This window comes from Pseudophryne corroboree, chromosome 2 (genome assembly GCF_028390025.1).
Source record: "Pseudophryne corroboree isolate aPseCor3 chromosome 2, aPseCor3.hap2, whole genome shotgun sequence".
NCBI lineage: Eukaryota > Metazoa > Chordata > Amphibia > Anura > Myobatrachidae > Pseudophryne > Pseudophryne corroboree.
The window spans coordinates 1,010,275,159-1,010,296,200 of NC_086445.1; positions in this window are offsets into that span (position 1 = coordinate 1,010,275,159).

The following is a 21,042-nucleotide window of genomic DNA, read 5'->3' on the forward strand; positions in this document are numbered from 1 at the left end:
TCATATTATTTATCATTGCCATTTTTATTATTTGCTGTCTGTTGTTACACGGAGTTTGTCAATAAACTTTTAATTTACTTTTACCTGGTTGTCATGGTCAAACCTTCGGGTTTCCTTTTAACACTTACATGTCCAGGGGTCTGATTAAACCTCCCCGGTTTAAGTTCCTCTCAGCCCCTACAACTGAGGCTTCCTCCTTTCAGCTAAAACCCTCAGTTGTGACAGTAAGCACTGACCATATGAATCCAGCTGGAGACCAGGATCAAGCGGCCAGGCCGATGCAAGAACTGGCAGCCCGACTTGAACATCAGGAGGCTGCACAAGGCCACATCATCCGCTGTCTCCAGGATCTCTCTACGCGGCTGGACGGGATTCAAACGACCCTCCGTGGACCTGGCACGTCCGGTGCGTCCACAACAGTGACACCAGCTGTAACCCCACCCACCTTACCCATTTCCATTCCACGTCTTCATCTTCCAATGCCAGCAAAATTTGACGGATCTCCAAGGTTCTGCAGGGGATTTCTTAACCAATGCGAAATCCACTTTGAGCTTCAGCCTGGCAATTTCCCCAGTGACCGTACTAAAATTGCCTATATCATTTCCCTTCTCAGCAGCTCAGCCCTTGACTGGGCATCACCTTTATGGGAGAAGTCTGATCCCCTGCTGTCCTCCTATACGGACTTTGTGGCAACATTCAGGCGCATCTTCGACGAGCCAGGCCGGGTAACCTCTGCTTCATCTGAGATTCTCCGTTTACGCCAGGGAACATGTATTGTGGGACAGTATTTCATACAGTTCAAAATCCTGGCATCTGAACTGGCATGGAACGACGAGGCCCTGTATGCTGCATTCTGGCATGGCTTATTAGAACGCATCAAGGATGAGTTAGCTACAAGAGACTTGCCCTCTAAGTTGGATGAGCTAGTTTCTCTTTGCACGAAGGTTGATCTACGTTTCAGAGAGAGAGCAACCGAGCGAGGAAGATCGTCTGCTCCAAAATCTTCTGCTCCTCTTCGTCAACCGTCTCCATCCAAGGATGAGCCCATGCAAATTGTCCGTTCCCGTCTATCTCCCGCTGAGCACCGAAGACGTCTCTCTGAGTCTCTCTGTCTCTATTGTGCAGCTCCGTCTCACATTATCAATGCCTGTCCCAAACGTCCGGGAAACTCCAAATCCTAGCTCGCCAAGGAGAGGGCCGGCTAGGAGTAATGATCTCCTCTCCATCTCCTCATGATTGTAATCTCCCAGTCTCGCTCCAAATTGCTCAACGTTACAGGAACGTCATTGCCCTCCTTAATTCCGGAGCAGCTGGGAATTTCATAACCGAAGCTTATGTTAAACGGTGGTCCCTATCCACCGAGAGACTTCCTTCGTCCATCTCCTTAACTGCAGTAGATGGCAGCAAGATTTTTGACGCAGTTGTTTCTCTAAGGACTCTACCAGTTCGTCTGAGAGTGGGAGTTCTTCATGCAGAATTTATTTCCTTCGTAGTGATTCCAAGAGCCACACATCCAGTGGTTTTGGGCTTTCCATGGCTCCGTCTCCACAATCCATCGATTGACTGGACGACTACGCAAATACTAGCATAGGGTCCCTCCTGTGCAAAGACTTGTTTGTTCAAAGTGCTTCCTGTTTGCTCTTCTTTCCCCAGGTCGTCTGATGTTCCACCTCCTCCATATCAAGACTACACGGACGTGTTCAGTAAAGCTTCTGCTGATATCCTTCCTCCTCATAGAGAATGGGACTGCCCAATTGATCTCATTCCAGGGAAAGTTCCACCTCGAGGCCGAACTTACCCGTTGTCTCTGCCTGAGACGCACTCCATGGAGGAGTACATCAAAGAGAACCTGGCGAAAGGTTTTATCCGACCTTCTTCTTCTCCAGCTGGCGCAGGCTTCTTCTTCGTTAAGAAGAAAGACTGTGGTCTGCGACCGTGCATCGATTACAGAGGTCTGAACGACATTACCGTCAAGAACCGGTATCCTTTACCTTTGATTACAGAGCTCTTCGATAGAGTCAGCGGAGCAACCATCTTTACAAAGTTGGATTTGAGGGGTGCCTACAATCTCATCCGGATCCGTGAGGGTGACGAGTGGAAGACCGCCTTTAACACCCGTGATGGACATTATGAGTACCTCGTCATGCCCTTCGGATTGAGCAATGCTCCAGCTGTCTTCCAGCATTTCGTGAATGAGATGTTCAGAGACATCTTATACCGCCATGTCGTGGTTTATTTAGATGATATCCTCATCTTTGCCAATAATCTAGAGGAACATCGTTTCTGGGTAAAGGAGGTTCTGTCCCGTCTCCGTGTCAATCATCTCTATTGCAAATTGGAGAAATGTGTCTTTGAAGTTAAATCCATTCTGTTTCTAGGTTACATTGTGTCCGGTTCCGGACTAGAGATGGATCCTGAGAAACTACAAGCAATCCAGAATTGCCCGATACCCTTAACCCTCAAAGGGGTCCAGAAGTTCTTAGGGTTCGCCAATTATTACAGAAAATTCATACGAGACTTTTCCACCATTGTGGCGCCTATCACTGCATTAACCAAGAAGGGTGCTAACCCATCCAAGTGGTCTGAAGAAGCTACGCAAGCTTTTCATCTTCTAAAACAACGTTTCATCTCTGCACCAGTTCTGAAACAGCCCGACACCGACTCTCCTTTCATCTTAGAGGTGGATGCCTCCTCCGTTGGAGTAGGAGCGGTGTTATCTCAGAGGGCTAAAGATGGCCATCTACATCCTTGCAGTTTCTTCTCCCGGAAGTTCTCCCCAGCAGAGCGCAACTATGCCATTGGCGACCAGGAGTTGCTAGCCATCAAGCTCGCTCTAGAGCAGTGGAGATATCTGTTGGAAGGAGCTTCTCATTCAATCACGATACTTACCGACCACAAGAATCTTTTATACCTGAAAGGCGCACAATGTCTTAACCCTCGTCAGGCCAGATGGGCACTTTTCTTTTCCAGGTTCGACTTTAAGCTCCAGTTCTGTCCTGGCTCTCAGAATCGCAAGGCCGATGCCCTTTCCCGCTCTTGGGAGCAAGAAAACGAGTCAGAGTCTTCAGACAAGCATCCTATTATTAATCCGTTGGCATTCTCCACGGTAGGGATGGACTCTACGCCCCCACCAGGGAAAAGTTTTGTGAAGCCGGTGTTGAGGAAGAAGCTCATGCATTGGGCCCATGCTTCCCGTTTTGCCGGACATACAGGCATTCAGAAAACCCTCGAGTTTATCTCTAGGTCCTACTGGTGGCCAACTCTGAAGAAGGACGTCAAGGAGTTTATTGCCTCTTGCCCAAAGTGTGCCCAACACAAAGTCCCCCGCCAGTCGCCTGCGGGGCAACTGGTTCCATTATCTGTTCCCAGTCGACCGTGGACCCATTTGTCGATGGACTTTGTCACAGATCTGCCTATATGCAACAAGTTTAATACCATCTGGGTGGTAGTTGACCGGTTCACCAAGATGGCACATTTCATACCCCTTACCGGTCTTCCGTCAGCTTCCAAGTTGGCTCAAGCGTTTATCCAAGAGATCTTCCGAATTCACGGTCTCCCTGAAGAGATCGTCTCCGATCGTGGAGTACAATTTGTAGCCAAATTTTGGCGAAGTTTGTGTCAAGCCCTCCAAGTCAAGTTAAAGTTTTCTACAGCTTACCATCCTCAGACCAATGGTCAAACCAAGAGGGTGAATCAGGACTTGGAGGCCTTCCTCCGCATTTACGTGTCTTCCTCCCAAGATGACTGGGTTCAACTCCTTCCTTGGGCCGAGTTTAGCCACAACAATCAATACCATTCCTCATCCTCCTCAACACCATTCTTCATCAACTGTGGCTTTCACCCTAAGGTTCCAGAATTCTAACCGCTTCCAGCAACTTCTGTTCCAGCAGTGGATGTCACCTTGCGTCAGTTTTCAAACAACTGGAAGAATGTCCGCGCAGCCCTGCTTAAAGCCTCATTTAGGTACAAGAAGTTTGCCGATAGGAAGCGTAGAGCGGTTCCTGCTCTTAAGGTGGGTGATCGAGTATGGTTGTCCACGAAGAATTTGAGGTTGAGAGTTCCCAGCATGAAATTAGCTCCTCGTTACATCGGTCCTTTTAAAATTGAACAAGTCATCAATCCTGTTGCTTACAGACTCCAGTTACCTCCCTTTTTGAAAATACCCAGGACATTCCATGTTTCCCTGTTGAAACCGCTGATCCTGAATCGGTTTCATTCTGCACTTCCTCCAACTCCTAAAGTTCAGACTCAACGGGGAATCGAGTATGAGGTGGCCAAGATTCTGGACTCACATTTCCGTTACGGTCAGTTGCAGTATCTTATTGACTGGAAGGGCTATGGTCCTGAAGAACGCTCTTGGACCAATGCGTCTGATGTCCATGCTCCTGCCTTGGTCCGGAATTTCCACTCGAAGTTTCCTCTAAAGCCTAAGAAGTGTCCTGGGGCCACTCCTAAAGGGGGGGGGGGATGCTGTCACGATCCGGGTATCTGGATGCCATTACCTGCCTTTCAGATGTCTCCTGAGGCTCGCTCAGCATTCCAAGGCCGGATCTCATCTGTGTCCACATACTGCACATCCCTCCTGTCACGCTGAGATGCTGTCACAGCGGCGCCATGTTTGAATCCTGCATGGCGTCTCCCGTTCTCCGCGGCCTCCGCCGCCGCTCCTGTGTTATAGGTGCAGGTTGTCAGTGTGGTGTTCCATGCCTGCCGCGGCCTCCGTTGTCATCCACGAGTATCAGCATACATTTCTCAGTCTGGCGTCTCCTGTCCTCTGCGGCCGGCGCCGCCATTGCAGTTATGTTTCCACATGGTTTCCTAAACCAGTTTTCCCTCCAAGTTCTAACATGGGCGCAGCCATGTTGGATTCAATCACATGCTTCAGTTCCTCCAATCCACTGCCTCTGGAAATCTGCATAATTGCCCAGCCAATACCTGCATTGCTGCAGGTATAAGTATCTTGTGCCTGGGTCAGGAAATGGTCAGTGCTTTGTTTGTCATACCTTGTTCCAGTCTCTCTCCTGTGGTTGTGTTTCCAGGTTCCAGCTCCTGTCTCCAGCATCCACTAAAGAGACCCGCACCTGCCTACCATCCTGCGGTGCAGCCTGACTCTGCAGTCCTCCGTGGCTGATCCAGTTTCCAGCTTCCAGCTATTTCATCTGCTTCCAGCAGTATCCAGTACCACCGGTAATCATTCTTCAACTCCTCTGTTTCCACGCTCCCTAGCATCTTATTATATTCACTCCGTGTTTCATCACCTGGCTGGTTCCACCCAGCATTCATTCAGTGACTTTATCATCTGGCTGATTCCATTCCGCATCCACTCCGTGTCTTACCACCTGGCTGGTTCTATTCAGCAATTACAACAGCTGATTCAAGTTACCAGCTTCATCTGTTCCATCTACTGGCATGTTCCTTGGATATCTTCACTATTACAGCCAGGCCTGGTAAGGTTATTCCATCTAAGGACTTTAACAACTGTTCTTAACCTACCAGTGTCCTGTGAAACCATTTCATGGTCAGAGTGCTCCAGGAATCATATTATTTATCATTGCCATTTTTATTATTTGCTGTCTGTTGTTACACGGAGTTTGTCAATAAACTTTTAATTTACTTTTACCTGGTTGTCATGGTCACACCTTCGGGTTTCCTTTTAACACTTACATGTCCAGGGGTCTGATTAAACCTCCCCGGTTTAAGTTCCTCTCAGCCCCTACAACTGAGGCTTCCTCCTGTCAGCTAAAACCCTCAGTTGTGACAATATCTGTCTGAAAAACACATGACATACAATAAAGTAAGATGTAACATTGGCTTTTATATAAAACATTAACCAAAACAATGTATTTGCAGACACACACTTGAAGATGGGAGTAATATGCCACGTCACATGACACACATTACAAAAAAAAAATGTAAATGCAAATACACATGCTCACCATTCTTCCTGGGCCTATCTGAATCCCGGACATGGGTTGCAGAGACAACTTCTGGAGGGATTACACTCCGCATGGGCTCCTCATACTCCAGATAACTTGCAATATAGGGCTGCCCACCACCGGTTTTCCGAGCCGACTTGGCCTCCTTGGCCATTTTGGACTTGACACGTCGCTTTATGTCATAGTACCGTTTGCGGCACGTGTCCTCTGTACGCTTGACCACCCCCTCACTATTGACAGCAGCAACTACTTTCGCCCACAACACCGTCTTCCTCCGTGTTGGCACCTTGGCGGACTCAGGGCCAAATAGCTGCCTCTGATACTTCATCAGCTCACGCACCAATGCCACATTTTCTGCAAAACTAAACTTAACATTCCGTCCAGTCTTAGTAGTGGTGCGTGGCTGCAGAGCACTCTGACTGTCACTATTACTTGAGGCTGCTGCAGCAACCTCACCCACCTTCTCAACCTCACTAACCTCACTAACACTCACCTCCTCCACCTGACCGACCTTCTCCCCCTCACTCACACCCTCCACCTCTGAGTCACACATAATTGTGTGTCTAAACAGTTAACACAGGGGAAAAAAAAGACAAACAACACACTCCTCCACTACCACTACACAACTCACACACACACACCCACACACACACACACACACACACACACACACACACACACACAAACACTGACAAGGGACTATAAAGAAAAAAAACTTGGACTAAAAATGAGACAAAACCACAAAATACAAGACAACAAGAATGACAAGACGACTTTCAAACACAATACCACACTCAGAAATCACTACCACCACTCCTCTTCAAACCACAAATTCACCTACCTCCACAGCACAACCTCCCTCCTCCTCACCACTAACTAAACCCACGAGGTGCGGACGGTTTGGGGCGTATTTATATGGTTGCGCACAGAAACTCCTACCATCTGAAACACAACCAATCACGAACGAGGATGAAAATCGAAACTGAAAGTGAAAATGCGGCCGCGGGGGAAAAAAACACTGCCGCGTTTAACTTAGGAAAAAAAACAGCAAATACAACAAAAACACGTACGCAAACAACAATGACGGCCGTAAATGTGGCAAAAAAAAACGACTGGCATCGACATCGGAAAACACGAAAACCATAAAGTCGACTGCTTCGTAACTTTGCGTATATGGATTCAAAAAGTTGTATGAAAATGCACCCGAAACAAAACGAGTTTAAACACTACACAAACCGACTCAAACACGAATATTAGTAAATATTGCCCATGGAGAGCATTTTGTCTTTGAATGCCTTGAAAGTACTTGGGCCAGGGACTTGTTTTCCTGCGTATGTCGGCAACCATGGGGCCCTAAAGTAATATGGCATAGTGATAGGTGATGCCGTTGTCCCTGTCGGGTTTATGGGTGCCGCTGGTGGTTGTCCCTGTCCCGAGGATGACTCAGGAATGTCCGGGTTCGACATCTTGAAACGATCCTGTTCGTGGACGCCAAGTGTGATATCGCTATCAAGTGGGTTCGTACCTGAGGTTCGGTCGTCTTCGGCCGTATCCACTCTTCAACGATGTCGGGGCCAGCGACTATTCTTTCCGTCACCTGTGAGGCTGGGACAGAGGGACCAGGAGAACCCCGGAAGGACAACCCAAACACAATGTACTCAAGGAACACTACACCTGGGGACGGTGACAACCATTTATTGCACTGAAAATATCAGTCACCGCTATAACTCAATTCTCACTTGGAGCAATTGCATATATTAAACATCCTCACAATACCCTATTTCTTTCCCTGTCTACAGCAGTAATCGCAGCTTAAGTATCTGAAAAGATATGACAATAACTTGGTCAAACAATCAATTATTGTTACATACAATAGTAATCATTTGAACTGTAACGATAGTTTGAGGTAAGCAATGTACAGGCAGTAACGTGGAAGCACTTCCTAGACTGTCCACAAGAAGGCGTTATACGCCGGGCACTAATGTTCCGTTCCTGCGCCCCAGTGGGCGTTAGGTAAGTATTCGTAGGAAGGTGTACAAAACTAACTGTTGGTAATACAACACAGCAGCAATGGCTAACGGTATCCACGGAAAAGATAAGTCACTGAGGGTCACTCTACTCCAAAGCAAAATATCGTCCCAGGCAGATGGGCACGCCGTAGTTGCTGGTGGCTTTCTACACAGATTGACTTTCAAGGGAGCTCACATAGGAACAGCTCATGCTGGGTGTCACTGTAAGGGCCAGGTATAATGGAGGCTGAGGGGAGCATTTTAGACTGTAGCGTCTCTGGGTAGGGGCATCCCCCTGTTTACCCTATATATTTCATTACAGTTGGACCCCACTAAATGTAGGTTTTCAGGGGTAAAAGTGGCTCGGTACCTTCTACAGGGGTGGATGCCCTGGTTTAGTGGTCTCCTTCCGTTAGGTTGCGGCAGCGTCTTCTCTTTTTTATCCACGCGGCGGTGCTTTCTGTCTGCACCCGCCACGGCTCTTGTACAGCAGCCTCGGACACCAGATCCGCTCCCCCCTGCATGCAGCGGCAGCCGGCGATGCCTTCCCGGCTGGTCGCGTCTTCTCCCCGCTGCTCCGGTCACTCAATGGCGGCGGCTGGCGGGAGTCTGCGCTCCTTGCTCCCTGGCTGCGGCTGGCGGCTCTCCTCTCTCCCTCTCTCTGCGGCGGCTGTTGCGGGCGGCGTCCAGCTCTCCTGCGGCTCTCTGCAGCGACTGTCACCTCCGCACACGGCCGTTCTCTCTCTAGGCTGCCAGCGGCTCTTCTCCTGCGGGCACTCCCGTGGCGGCTGGCGGCTCTCCTCTCAGCCCATCCAGGGCGACGGAACCCTCTCTATTGGTGCGGTGAAGCGGCAGCGTGCCCGGCTTCTCTCTCCTCGTGCTGGTCCCGCTGCACTCCGCCCTATCCCTCGGTTTCTCCTCCTCCTTGCTTTTTTCCCGCGTCCTCCGTCCTCCAATACCCATCCCCAGGGCTTCCCGCTCTCCAAGATCCGGGCAGTTGCTAGGTGACCACCAAGGGACTTAACTCTTAGTGTCCCCTTTTTTACAAAAGTCTCTCAGGCAGTTTTGGCTGTGAAAAATAGGAAACTCAGTATGCCTTGGGGTCCCCAGATGTGGGTACCACACACGGACTTGCTGTTAGAGCTGCGGTGGGCCCTAGTGCCTGCCTGCTCTTTATCAAATCTGACTGACGGAAATAGTAGTAGTGTTGCTGTTCTGCTTTTGAAAAAAAGAAGAAGTCAGAAACGACAGGGGGGGGGGGGGGGGGGGGCACGGGCCCAACCCCCCCACCCCACCTTTTCTGGATACGACTATGGCTGAATCCAGCATCGGCAGTGCATCCAGAAGATACTGTATTTTCTAAGACATAAAAACTGTTGATCGACCGGCTTCCATCATTTAGTGTTTTTTTATCTTTATGTGTTAGACTATTCTTTGCTGTGTTTGATATTTTATCATTCAATGTTATTCATTATGTTACATTTCTGTAATTTGTGGAATGCATCATTTTGAATATATTACATTAGATTTACATAATAAGCAACATAATACTACATTGTCAGGCATACTGTATAGGAAAAATGCATCACACTCATAAGAAAAGCACAGTAGTCAATTACACTTCAGTCCAGCGGAACGCAGCAATGTGATTAGGGCAGAGCTGTCATATTATAGCGCTGATTATTCCGGCTAATCCGCCTTTCTATACGTTACTAAATAACACAGGGGAAGAGCTGCAGAACTGCGAAACGTAGGGATAAACATTTTATTCAGCAACGGCGCAGAATGATTTATCAATGTTAGAAGAGAAAGGAAAAATAATATTTCATGACATATGACCAGTGATTTGCATAATTTATGAATTCATATTTTGCATGTAAATGAATGTGCTTATTCTCATCTATTCTCATAAAGCTGACACATTTCTTACATTTTCTCTCCGCACAAAACATGTACAGGACATAATGCAATTTGTAAAACAACGACACGCAGAGACAAATTATTTAGGGCCGGGGAAAATTACGCTCCCTAGCAATGTCGGAGAAATGCCAGCAATGGCACCTTATCTCGCCCTGTAATATGGCCACACTTACAGGGCGCCGTAAGATGGCTCACGGCTAAATTATTGCATGAGAAATGACCTTAGGTAAGTCTTACTTATTGCATTCCTAACACTGTGCATATCATGCTACAATATTGCTCGGTCTAATATATATATATATATATATATATATACTAGCTGTTTTACCCGTTTTTCGCAATGCAGTTTCTGATTTTCATGGGTTGGTAAATCTATAGAGATGTAAATTTGAGACGTCTTCATGTTAGTAAATAGTAATCCATGGTTCTTGGCGTGACCCGAGCAGCACCTGTAGCAGATATGGTAAAAAGTGACAGGACCATTTTTGTGGTTTATTACATTCTACACACTGGAGGTAGAATCCAAGTTTTGATCCAATCTTGTCCGTTTGGGCGTTATCATTCACGCAACCCAAGACACGCATCGGTAATGACGTCATTATGTCAACCCCCTTTTCATCCCCGTTGGGGAGATTTATTAAAATTCTAATTACGTAGCTTTCCTATTACCCACCTGAAGAATACCTACTGTATGTTACATTTCATCATACTAACATATCGCGAAGTAAGAGAATTAGTAATGAGTCAGTCAGTGAGTGAGGGCTTCCACAGTTACTGTATATATATATATATATATATATATATATATAGATTGCCCGGGTGGAAATCTCAATACGACTATTTTCATTGCACCCATCTTCAAGTTTAAGTTCACTACCCAACCCCTAAAAGAATTGGCGTGAAGTTCCATAGCCTATATGTTAATGGACAGTCTAAGGTACATATCCATTTTCAAAATGCGATCAGCTTAGCGACCCCAAAAAATAGGATTTTAATACCTACCGGTAAATCCTTTTCTCCTAGTCTGTAGAGGATGCTGGGGTCCACTTCAGTACCATGGGCACATTAAGACTTTTCAAGGGTGTGAACTGGCTCCTCCCTCTATGCCCCTCCTCCAGACCTCAGTATAGGAACTGTGCCCAGGGAGACGGACATTTCGAGGAAAGGATTTACTTTTAATTTAATGGTGAGATTCATACCAGCTCACACCTCAACCATGCCGCACAACATGGCATTCAACATAACACACGCCAACGGGCATGAACAATTGCAGCAACATGCTGAAATAACCGTAACACAACATTAGTGTAACTACAAAATTAACAACTGCAGGTAAAGTACGCACTGGGTCGGGTGCCCAGCATCCTCTACGGACTAGGAGTAAAGGATTTGCCGGTAGGTATTAAAATCCTATATTCTCATACGTCCTAGAGGATGCTGGGGTCCACTTCAGTACCATGGGGTTATACCAAAGCTCCAGTACGGGCGGGAGAGTGCGGATGACCCTGCAGCACCGATTGACCAAACTTGAGGTCCTCATCGGCCAAGGTGTCAAACTTGTAAAACTTAGCAAACATGTTTGACCCTGACCAAGTAGCTGCTTGGCAAAGTTGTAAAGCCGAGACACCCCGGGCAGCCGCCCAGGATGAGCCCACCATTCTAGTAGAATGGGCATTTACCGACTTCGGTAACGGCAATCCTGCCATGGAATAAGCGTGCTGAATCGTTCCTCTGATCCAGCGCGCAATAATCTGTTTAGAAGCAGGACACCCAATCTTGTTGGGAGCATACAGAACAAACAGAGCCTCCGATTTTCCTTATCCGAGCTGTTCTTGTGACATAAGTCTTCAAAGCTCTAACCACATCAAGAGACTTTGACACAGTGAGTGTCAGTAGCTACTGGCACCACAATTGGTTTATGTGGAAAGACGAAACTACCTTTGGAAGAAATTGTTGACGAGTTCTTAACTCTGCCCTATCTTCATGGAAGATCAGGTAAGGGCTCTTGTGAGACAAGGCCCCCAACTCAGACACCCGCCTTGCGGATGCCAAGGCCAAAAGCATCACCACTTTCCAAGTGAGAAACTTCAACTCTATCTCCTGTAGAGGTTCAAACCAACTCAATTGAAGGAATTGCAACACCACATTAAGGTCCCATGGTGCCACAGGAGGCATAAATGGAGGTTGGATGTGCAGAACCCCTTTCACGAATGTCGGAACTTCTGGAAGAGTGGGCGATTGTTTTTGAAAGAAAATTGATAAGGCCGAAACCTGGACCTTGATTGAACCCAGTCTAAGACCTGCATCCACACCAGCCTGCAGAAAATGGAGAAAACGTCCTAACTCAAACTCTTCCGTAGGAGCCTTCTTGGATTCACACCAAGACACATATTTTCTCCAAATACGGTGGTAATGTTTAGACGTTACTCCTTTCCTGGCCTGAATAAGAGTGGGGACGACTTCCTTGGGAATACCATTTTGGGCTAGGATCCGGCGCTCAACCGCCATGCCGTCAAACGTAGCCCTGGTAAGTCTTGATACACGCACGGCCCCTGCTGTAGCAGGTCCTCGCGAGGAGGAAGAGGCCGAGGATCTTCTATGAGCAACTCCTGAAGATCTGGATACCAAGCCCTCCTTGGCCAGTCTGGGGCAATGAAGATTGCTCAAACTCTTGTTCTTCTTATGATTTTTAGAACTTTTGGAATCAGTGGAAGTGGAGGGAAGACATATACCGACCGAAACACCCACTGGGTCACCAGTGCATCCACTGCTATTGCTTGAGGGTCTCTCGACCTGGAACAATATCTCTGAAGCTTCTTGTTGAGACGAGATGCCATCATGTCTACTTGAGGAACTCCCCAAAGACTTGCCGCTTCTGCGAAGACTTCTTGGTGGAGGCCCCACTCTCCTGGATGGAGATCGTGTCTGCTGAGGAAGTCTGCTTCCCAATTGTCCACTCCCGGAATGAAAATTGCTGACAGAGCTCTTGCATGTCTTTCTGCCCAGAGGAGGATCTTTGTCACCTCTGCCATTGCCACTCTGCTTTTCGTTCCGCCTTGCCGGTTTATGTACGCGACTGCTGTTACATTGTCCAACTGGATCTGCACGGGTTGAGCTTGAAGAAGATGTACCGCTTGTAGAAGGCCGTTGTAAATGGCTCTCAATTCCAGAACGTTTATGTGAAGGCAGGCTTCCTGACTTGACCATTTTCCTTGGAAGCTTTCCCCCTTGGAAGCTTTCATCCGTGGTTACCAGGACCCAGTTTGAATTCCAAACCTGTGTAGGTGAGAACTGTGTAGCCACCACAGGAGCTAAATCCTGGCTTTGGAGGACAGGATTATCTTCCGGTGCATGTGTAGGTGGAACCCGGACCACTTGTCCAACAGGTCCCACTGGAATACTCTGGCACGGAATCGGCCAAACTGTATGGCCGCTACAATCTTCCCCAACAACCGAATGCATTGATGGATCGACACTCTTGTTGGCTTCAAAATTTCTTTGACCATTCTCTGGATTTCCAGAGCCTTTTCTACTGGAAGAAATACTTTCTGTACTTCTGTGTCCAGTATCATCCCTAAAAAGGACAATCTTGTCGTCGGTTCCAACTGCGACTTCGGAAAATTCATGATCCAACCGGATTGTTGGAGTACTGATAGGTAGAGTGGAATGTTCCGCACCAACTTTTCTCTGAATCTCGCTTTTATCAGGAGATCGTCCAGATAAGGAATTATATTGACTCCTTGTTGTCGAAGGAGGACCATCATCTCTGCCATCACCTTGGTGAATACCCTCGGTGCCGTGGAGAGTCCGAACGGCAACGTCTGGAACTGGTAATGGCAATCCTGCACTGCAAATCTCAGATAAGCTTGGTGAGGAGGATAAATGGGAACATGCAAGTAAGCATCCTTTATGTCTACTGACACCATGAAGTCCCCCTCCTCCAGACTGGAAATCACTGCCCTCAGAGGTTCCATCTTGAACTTGAACCTTTTCAGGTAGAGATTCAGATTTTTCAGGTTTAAAATTGGTCTGACCGAGCCGTCCGGCTTCAGAACTACGAAGAGGCTTGAATAAAACCCTTCTCCTTGCTGTGACAAGGGTACCAGGACAATGACTTGATCCTGACATAATTTTTGAATTGCAGCTGTTACTACGTCTTTGTCTGGAAGAGAAGCTGGCAAGGTCGATTTGAAAAATCGGGATGGGGGGACATCTTGAAACTCCAGTTTGTATCCATGGGACACTATTTGTAAGACCCATGGGTCCAGGCCAGATTGAAGCCAGATCTAACTGAAAAGTTTCAGACGTGCTCCCATCCGAGCGGACTCCGCAAGGGAGCCCCAGCGTCATGCTGCAGATTTGGCAGAAGCAGGGGTTGATTTCTGCTCCTGCGATCCTGGAGACGCTGCACATTTTTTTCCTTTTCCCCTTCCTCTACCTGCAAAGAAGGGGGAACCTTTGGCCTTTTTGTATTTGTTGGGCCGAAAGGACTGCATCTGAGAGTGATGTGTCTTTTTCGCCGGTGCAGGAGCATAAGGCAAGAATGTCGATTTACCTGCTATAGCCGCAGAGACTAATGCATCCAGCCCATCTCCAAACAAGGCCTCACCCTTATACAGGAGTACCTCCATATTTCTTTTGGAATCTGCATCAGCATTCCACTGGCGAATCCACAACGCCCTCCGAGCTGATATTGCCATGGTAGCGGCATATGGTCACTGGACCTGCTCTGCTATAATTGATTGCAGGAAAGAAGTCAGGATGAAACACTGTGGTGATTGCACACATGTCCGCCATGTACAGGGAAACAATATGAAGCATTTGCCACATACTAGCCTACACTCCCAAAATGGCCGAGAGGCTCCCAAAAATCGGGTGGCCCTCCCAACCCCCAGAAAAGTGGGCAAGTGTCCCGCTTTCCCTGGCAGCCCCTCCGCACCCCCCTCTTGGCTGCCCACAGCAGAGAACAAGTGGGCGGTCTGACGGGATCTGATGACGTGATCGCTGATTTGCGTCATCGTAGCTCCACCACCCACTATACAGTGCCTACTTTCTCGGCACTGTATATCAGGTGCGGAGCCATGATGTGATTGTGATGCCATGCCCCCTGGAATGCCACTTCCCCATTGACCACATTTTATACAGCCCACCATGCCTCCTGGCCATGCCCCCAGACAGCCCATCTTGCCACTGGTCATGCCCCCATGCACCTGGATGGGGCAGCAAAGTAGGCAAGTATGAGTTGCCATACCCTACCCTTATTCTACTGACTGTGTCAGTCACTCTGCTCCTAATACAGTGAGAGTGTGTGACCATGACCCCCTGGGGCGGGAGAAGGAGGTGAAGCCAATTTCATTTTCTGTTGTTGATTAAAGAATACAAACACGGAAAAGCACAAAGAAGGAGTTCAGCAAAGAGTGCAGGGAGGAGCACAGGAAAGAGTGCAGGGAGGAATACAGGAAAGAGTGCAGGGAGGAGAACAGGGAAGAGTGCAGGGAGGAATACAGGAAAGTGCAGGGAGTAGAACAGGGAAGAGTACAGGAAAGAGTACAGGAAAGAGTGCAGTGAGAAGCACAGGAAAGAGTGCAGGGAAGAGTACAGGGAGGAGCACAGAGAAGATTACAGGAAAGAGTGCAGGGAGGAGCACAGGAAAGAGTGCAGGTAAGAGTACAGGGAGGAGCACAGAGAAGATTACAGGAAAGAGTGCAGGGAGGAGCACAGGAAAGAGTGCAGGGAAGAGCACAGGAAAGAGTGCAGGGAAAAGTACAGGAAAGAGTGCAGGGAGGAGCACAGGGAAGATTACAGGAAAGAGTGCAGGGAAGAGCACAGGAAAGAGTGCAGGGAAGAGTACAGGAAAGAGTGCAGGGAGGAGCACAGGAAATAGTGCAGGGAGGAGCACAGGAAATAGTGCAGGGAGGAGCACAGGAAAGAGTGCAGGGAGGAGCACAAGGAGAAGCACCTACATACTAAATGGGGTGATTTTAGGGGACCCCGTACTGGAAAAAGATTTAGGTGTTCACATAGATAACAAACAACAGCACCCAATGTAGGATAGCAGCAAAAAAGTCAAACAAGGTATTAGCATGCATAAAGAGGGGAATTGATGCAAGCGATGAGAGTTTTATACTGCCACTATTTAAAGCCCTAGTGAGGCCCCATCTGGAATACTGCACACAATTTTGGGCACCATACTACAAAAAGGATATCCTGGAACTAGAAAAGGTTCAGAGGTGGCCGACCAAACTAATTAAGGGGATGGAGACGCTGGAATACCAGGAAAGACTTGCAAGGCTTGACATGTTCACACTGGAAAAGAGGAGATTAAGAGGGGACATGATCAACATTTATAAATATTTAAGGGGACAATACACTGAGCTTGCGGGGGATCTGTTTTTGCTAAAGGGGGGTACTCACGGAGCGATCGTTGCTTAAAATCTAAGCAATCTGACTAGATTGCTTAGATTTTAAGCACGATTGCTCCGTGTGTAGCCCCCTCAGCGATAGCGATGCGCAGCCCCGCGCATCGCTATCGCTGCTGCTAGATTGGCCTGCATGCAGGCCAATCTAGCGGGTCGCTCACTTCACCCGCTGGGTGAAGTGAGCGGCCCCCCCGTCTCCCCCCGCACGCTCAGCACAGATCGCGCTGTGCTGAGCGCCGGGAGAGATGTGTGCTGAGCGGTTCGCTCAGCACACATCTCTCTGACATCGGCTGGTGAGTACTGGCCTTAAGATCAACACAGAAGACACGTGGACACCCACTTAGGTTAGAGGAGATTCCGCACACAGAGGAGAAAAGGTTTCTTCACAGTAAGGACAATACGCATCTGGAATTCCCTGCCTAAGAGAGTAGTAATGGCAGACTCGGTCAATACTTTTAAGAATGGACTAGACAAATTCCTAATCGATAAGGATATACAGGGTTATGGTGGATAGATCACGTACTATAGTTATAATAAAATGAGGAAATACAACACAACGGCCGACTTTATCAAACAGATAAAATTAGTACTGAAAATAAAACAGAGTACGAGAACACAGATTGAAATCGATGGACAAATTGTATTTTTCAACCTCATAAACTATGTATGTATGTATGTAAGAGTACAGGAAAGAGCACAGGAAAGAGTGCAGGGAAGATTACAGGAAAGAGTGCATTGAGGAGCACAGGAAAGAGCACAGGAAAGAGCGCAGGGAAGAGTACAGGAAAGAGTGCAGGGAAGAGTACAGGAAAGAGCGCAGGGAAGAGCACAAGGAGAAGCACAGGAAAGAGTGCAGGGAAGAGTACAGGAAAGAGCGCAGGGAAGAGCACAAGGAGAAGCACAGGAAAGAGTGCAGGGAGGAGCACAGGAAAGAGTGCAAGGAAGAGTACAGGAAAGAGCGCAGGGAAGAGAACAAGGAGGAGCACAGGAAAGAGCGCAGGGAAGAGTACAGGAAAGAGTGCAGGGAAGAGCACAAGGAGAAGCACAGGGAAGAGCGCATGGAAGAGCACAAGGAAAAGCACAGGAAAGAGTACAGGGAAGAGCACAAGGAGAAGCACAGGGAAGAGCACAGGGAAGAGCACAAGGAGAAGCACAGGGAAGAGCACAGGGAAGAGCACAAGGAGAAGCACAGGGAAGAGCACAGGAAAGAGTGCAGGGAAGACCACAAGGAGAAGCACAGGAAAGAGTGCAGAAAAGAGTACAGGGAGGAGCACAGGGAAGAGTGCAGGGAAGAGCACAAGGAGAAGCACAGGGAAGAGCACAAGGAGAAGCACAGGGAAGAGCGCAGGGAAGAGCACAAGGAGAAGCACAGGAAAGAGTACAGGGAAGAGCACAAGGAGGAGCACAGGGAAGAGCACAAGGAGAATCACAGGGAAGAGCACAGGGAAGAGCACAAGGAGAAGCACAGGGAAGAGCACAGGAAAGAGTGCAGGGAAGACCACAAGGAGAAGCACAGGAAAGAGTGCAGAAAAGAGTACAGGGAGGAGCACAGGAAAGAGCGCAGGCAGGAGCACAGGAAACAGCACAGGGAGGAGCACAGAGAGGATCACAGGGAGGAGTGTAGGGAAGAGTACAGGAAGGAGCACAGGGAGGAGCGTAAGGAAGAGTACAGGGGAGAAAACAGGAGAGAGCACAGGGGAGAGTGCAAGGAAGAATACAGGGAGGAGCAGGGAATAGTACAGGGGAGAACACATAGCGGAACATAGGGGATAGGACAAGGGAGAGAGCAAATAGAGGTACACAGGGAAGATATAGTGGAGAGCAAAGGGAGGAACACAGGGAGGAGCGCAGGAGAGAACACAGGAAGGAGCACAGGGGAGAGTACAGAAAGGAGCACAGGGAAGAGTACAGGGAGGAGTACAGGGAAGAGCACAGGGGAGAACACAGGAAGAAGCACAGGGAAGAGGACAAGGGAGAGCACAGGATAGGATACAGGAGAGGACACAGGAGAGGACACAGGAAGGAGCACAGGGGAGAGTACAGGAAGAAGTACAGGGAGGAGCACAGTGGAGAACACATGGGAGAGCACAGGGAAGAGTACAGGGAGGAGCACAGGGGAGACCACAGGAAGGAGCACAAGGAGGAGCACAGGGAGGAGCACAGGGGAGAGCACAATGAAGAGCACAGGGGAGAGCACAGGGGGAGAGAACAGGGAGGAGCACAGGAGAAAGCACAGTGGAGAACACATGGGAGAGCACAGGGAAGAGTACAGAGGAGAACACAGGAAGGAGCACAAGGAGGAGCACAGGGGTTAGCACAATGAAGAGCACAGGGGAGAGCACAGGAAGGAGCACAGGGTGGAGCACAGGGGAGAACACAGGAAGGAGCGCAGGCAGGAGCACAGGAAACAGCACAGGGAGGAGCACAGAGAGGATCACAGGGAGGAGTGTAGGGAAGAGTACAGGAAGGAGCACAGGGAGGAGCGTAAGGAAGAGTACAGGGGAGAAAACAGGAGAGAGCACAGGGGAGAGTGCAAGGAAGAATACAGGGAGGAGCAGGGAATAGTACAGGGGAGAACACATAGCGGAACATAGGGGATAGGACAAGGGAGAGAGCAAATAGAGGTACACAGGGAAGATATAGTGGAGAGCAAAGGGAGGAACACAGGGAGGAGCGCAGGAGAGAACACAGGAAGGAGCACAGGGGAGAGTACAGAAAGGAGCACAGGGAAGAGTACAGGGAGGAGTACAGGGAAGAGCACAGGGGAGAACACAGGAAGAAGCACAGGGAAGAGGACAAGGGAGAGCACAGGATAGGATACAGGAGAGGACACAGGAAGGAGCACAGGGGAGAGTACAGGAAGGAGTACAGGGAGGAGCACAGTGGAGAACACATGGGAGAGCACAGGGAAGAGTACAGGGAGGAGCACAGGGGAGACCACAGGAAGGAGCACAAGGAGGAGCACAGGGAGGAGCACAGGGGAGAGCACAATGAAGAGCACAGGGGAGAGCACAGGGGGAGAGAACAGGGAGGAGCACAGGAGAAAGCACAGTGGAGAACACATGGGAGAGCACAGGGAAGAGTACAGAGGAGAACACAGGAAGGAGCACAAGGAGGAGCACAGGGGAGAGCACAATGAAGAGCACAGGGGAGAGCACAGGGAAGAGTACAGAGGAGAACACAGGAAGGAGCACAAGGAGGAGCACAGGGGAGAGCACAATGAAGAGCACAGGGGAGAGCACAGGAAGGAGCACAGGGTGGAGCACAGGGGAGAACACAGGAAGGAGCACAGGGAAGAGAAGAAGGGAGAGCACAGGAGAGGATACAGGAGAGGACACAGGAAGGAGCACAGGGAAGACCACATGGAGGAGCACAGGGGAGAGCACAGGAAGAAGCACAGGGAGGAGCACAGGGGAGAGCACAGGGAAGAGCACAGGGGAGAGCACAGGAGAGGATACAGGAGAGGACACAGGGAGGAGCACAGGGGAGAGCACAGGAAGAAGCACAGGGGAGAGCACAGGAGAGCACAGGGGAGAGCACAGTGATGTCCCATATATAATCACAGTTACATTAATGGAGTATCACAATACACAAGAAACCAATTATAAATGACTAGTTAGTGCAGCTCATTGTGTATCATTGCACTAGCCCTACAGCTGCCGCAGGAGGCGTGTCGTTAGATGCGTCTAGGTCTCACATCCAGAGGTGTATCTAGGGGACCAGGCGCCCCTGGCAAAGTAAGGGACCGGTGCCCCCCCCCCATATTTGAAAAAGGGAAGGTGCATGTGCAAAAAAGGAGCATGACCACACAATAGTACTCCCAATTCAAATGATGTTACATAGTAGTACCCCTTATACACATTATGTCACACACTAGTGCCCCTTACACATCATGCCCACACAGTAATCCTTGTCACACTGCCCAGCGATGCCACCTGCAGTCAGGGGGTATAATCAAATATTAATGGCAGTGAAAAGGTATCTCTGCGCACTACCTAGTAGTGGTGATATAGTGATATATTAAAAATAGCATTCTAGTAGTTTATTTTGAGTTTCTTAACTGTGGTGTATTGTGTTGAACACCGGGGCCAGCTCTTCGCTGCTGTGCGAACCACCAGCCCAGGCACTGCCACTACTAAGTGATTCCACTCCCTGGCCAAGGGTGGCACCACCAGGCAGCGTCCCCTCCTCAGCCAGTGCACCTGGTGAGTGCCATCCTGGCCAATGGGTAGATAATCTCCTGTCCCCAGCACATAGCCATAGTCCCCACCCCCTCCCTGCACATAGAAGTAGTCCCCACCCCCTCCCAGCACATAGAAGTAGTCCCCATCCCGCTCCCAGCACATAGCCGTAGTCTCCATTCTCCTGCCAGCACATAGCCATAGTCCTCCTCCTCCTCCCTGCACATAGCCATGGTCTGCCTCCTCCCTGCACATAGCCATGGTCTGCCTCCTCCCTGCACATAGCCATGGTCTCCCCTCTCCCTGCACATAGCCATAGTCCCCCTCCTCCTCCCTGCACATAGCCATGGTCTGCCTCCTCCCTGCACATAGCCATGGTCTCCCCCCTCCCTGCACATAGCCATGGTCTCCCCCCTCCCTGCACATAGCCATGGTCTGCCTCCTCCCTGCACATAGCCATGGTCTCCCCCTCCCTGCACATATCCATGGTCTGCCTCCTCCCTGCACATAGCCATGGTCTGCCTCCTCCCTGCACATAGCCATGGTCTCCCCTCTCCCTGCACATAGCCATGGTCTC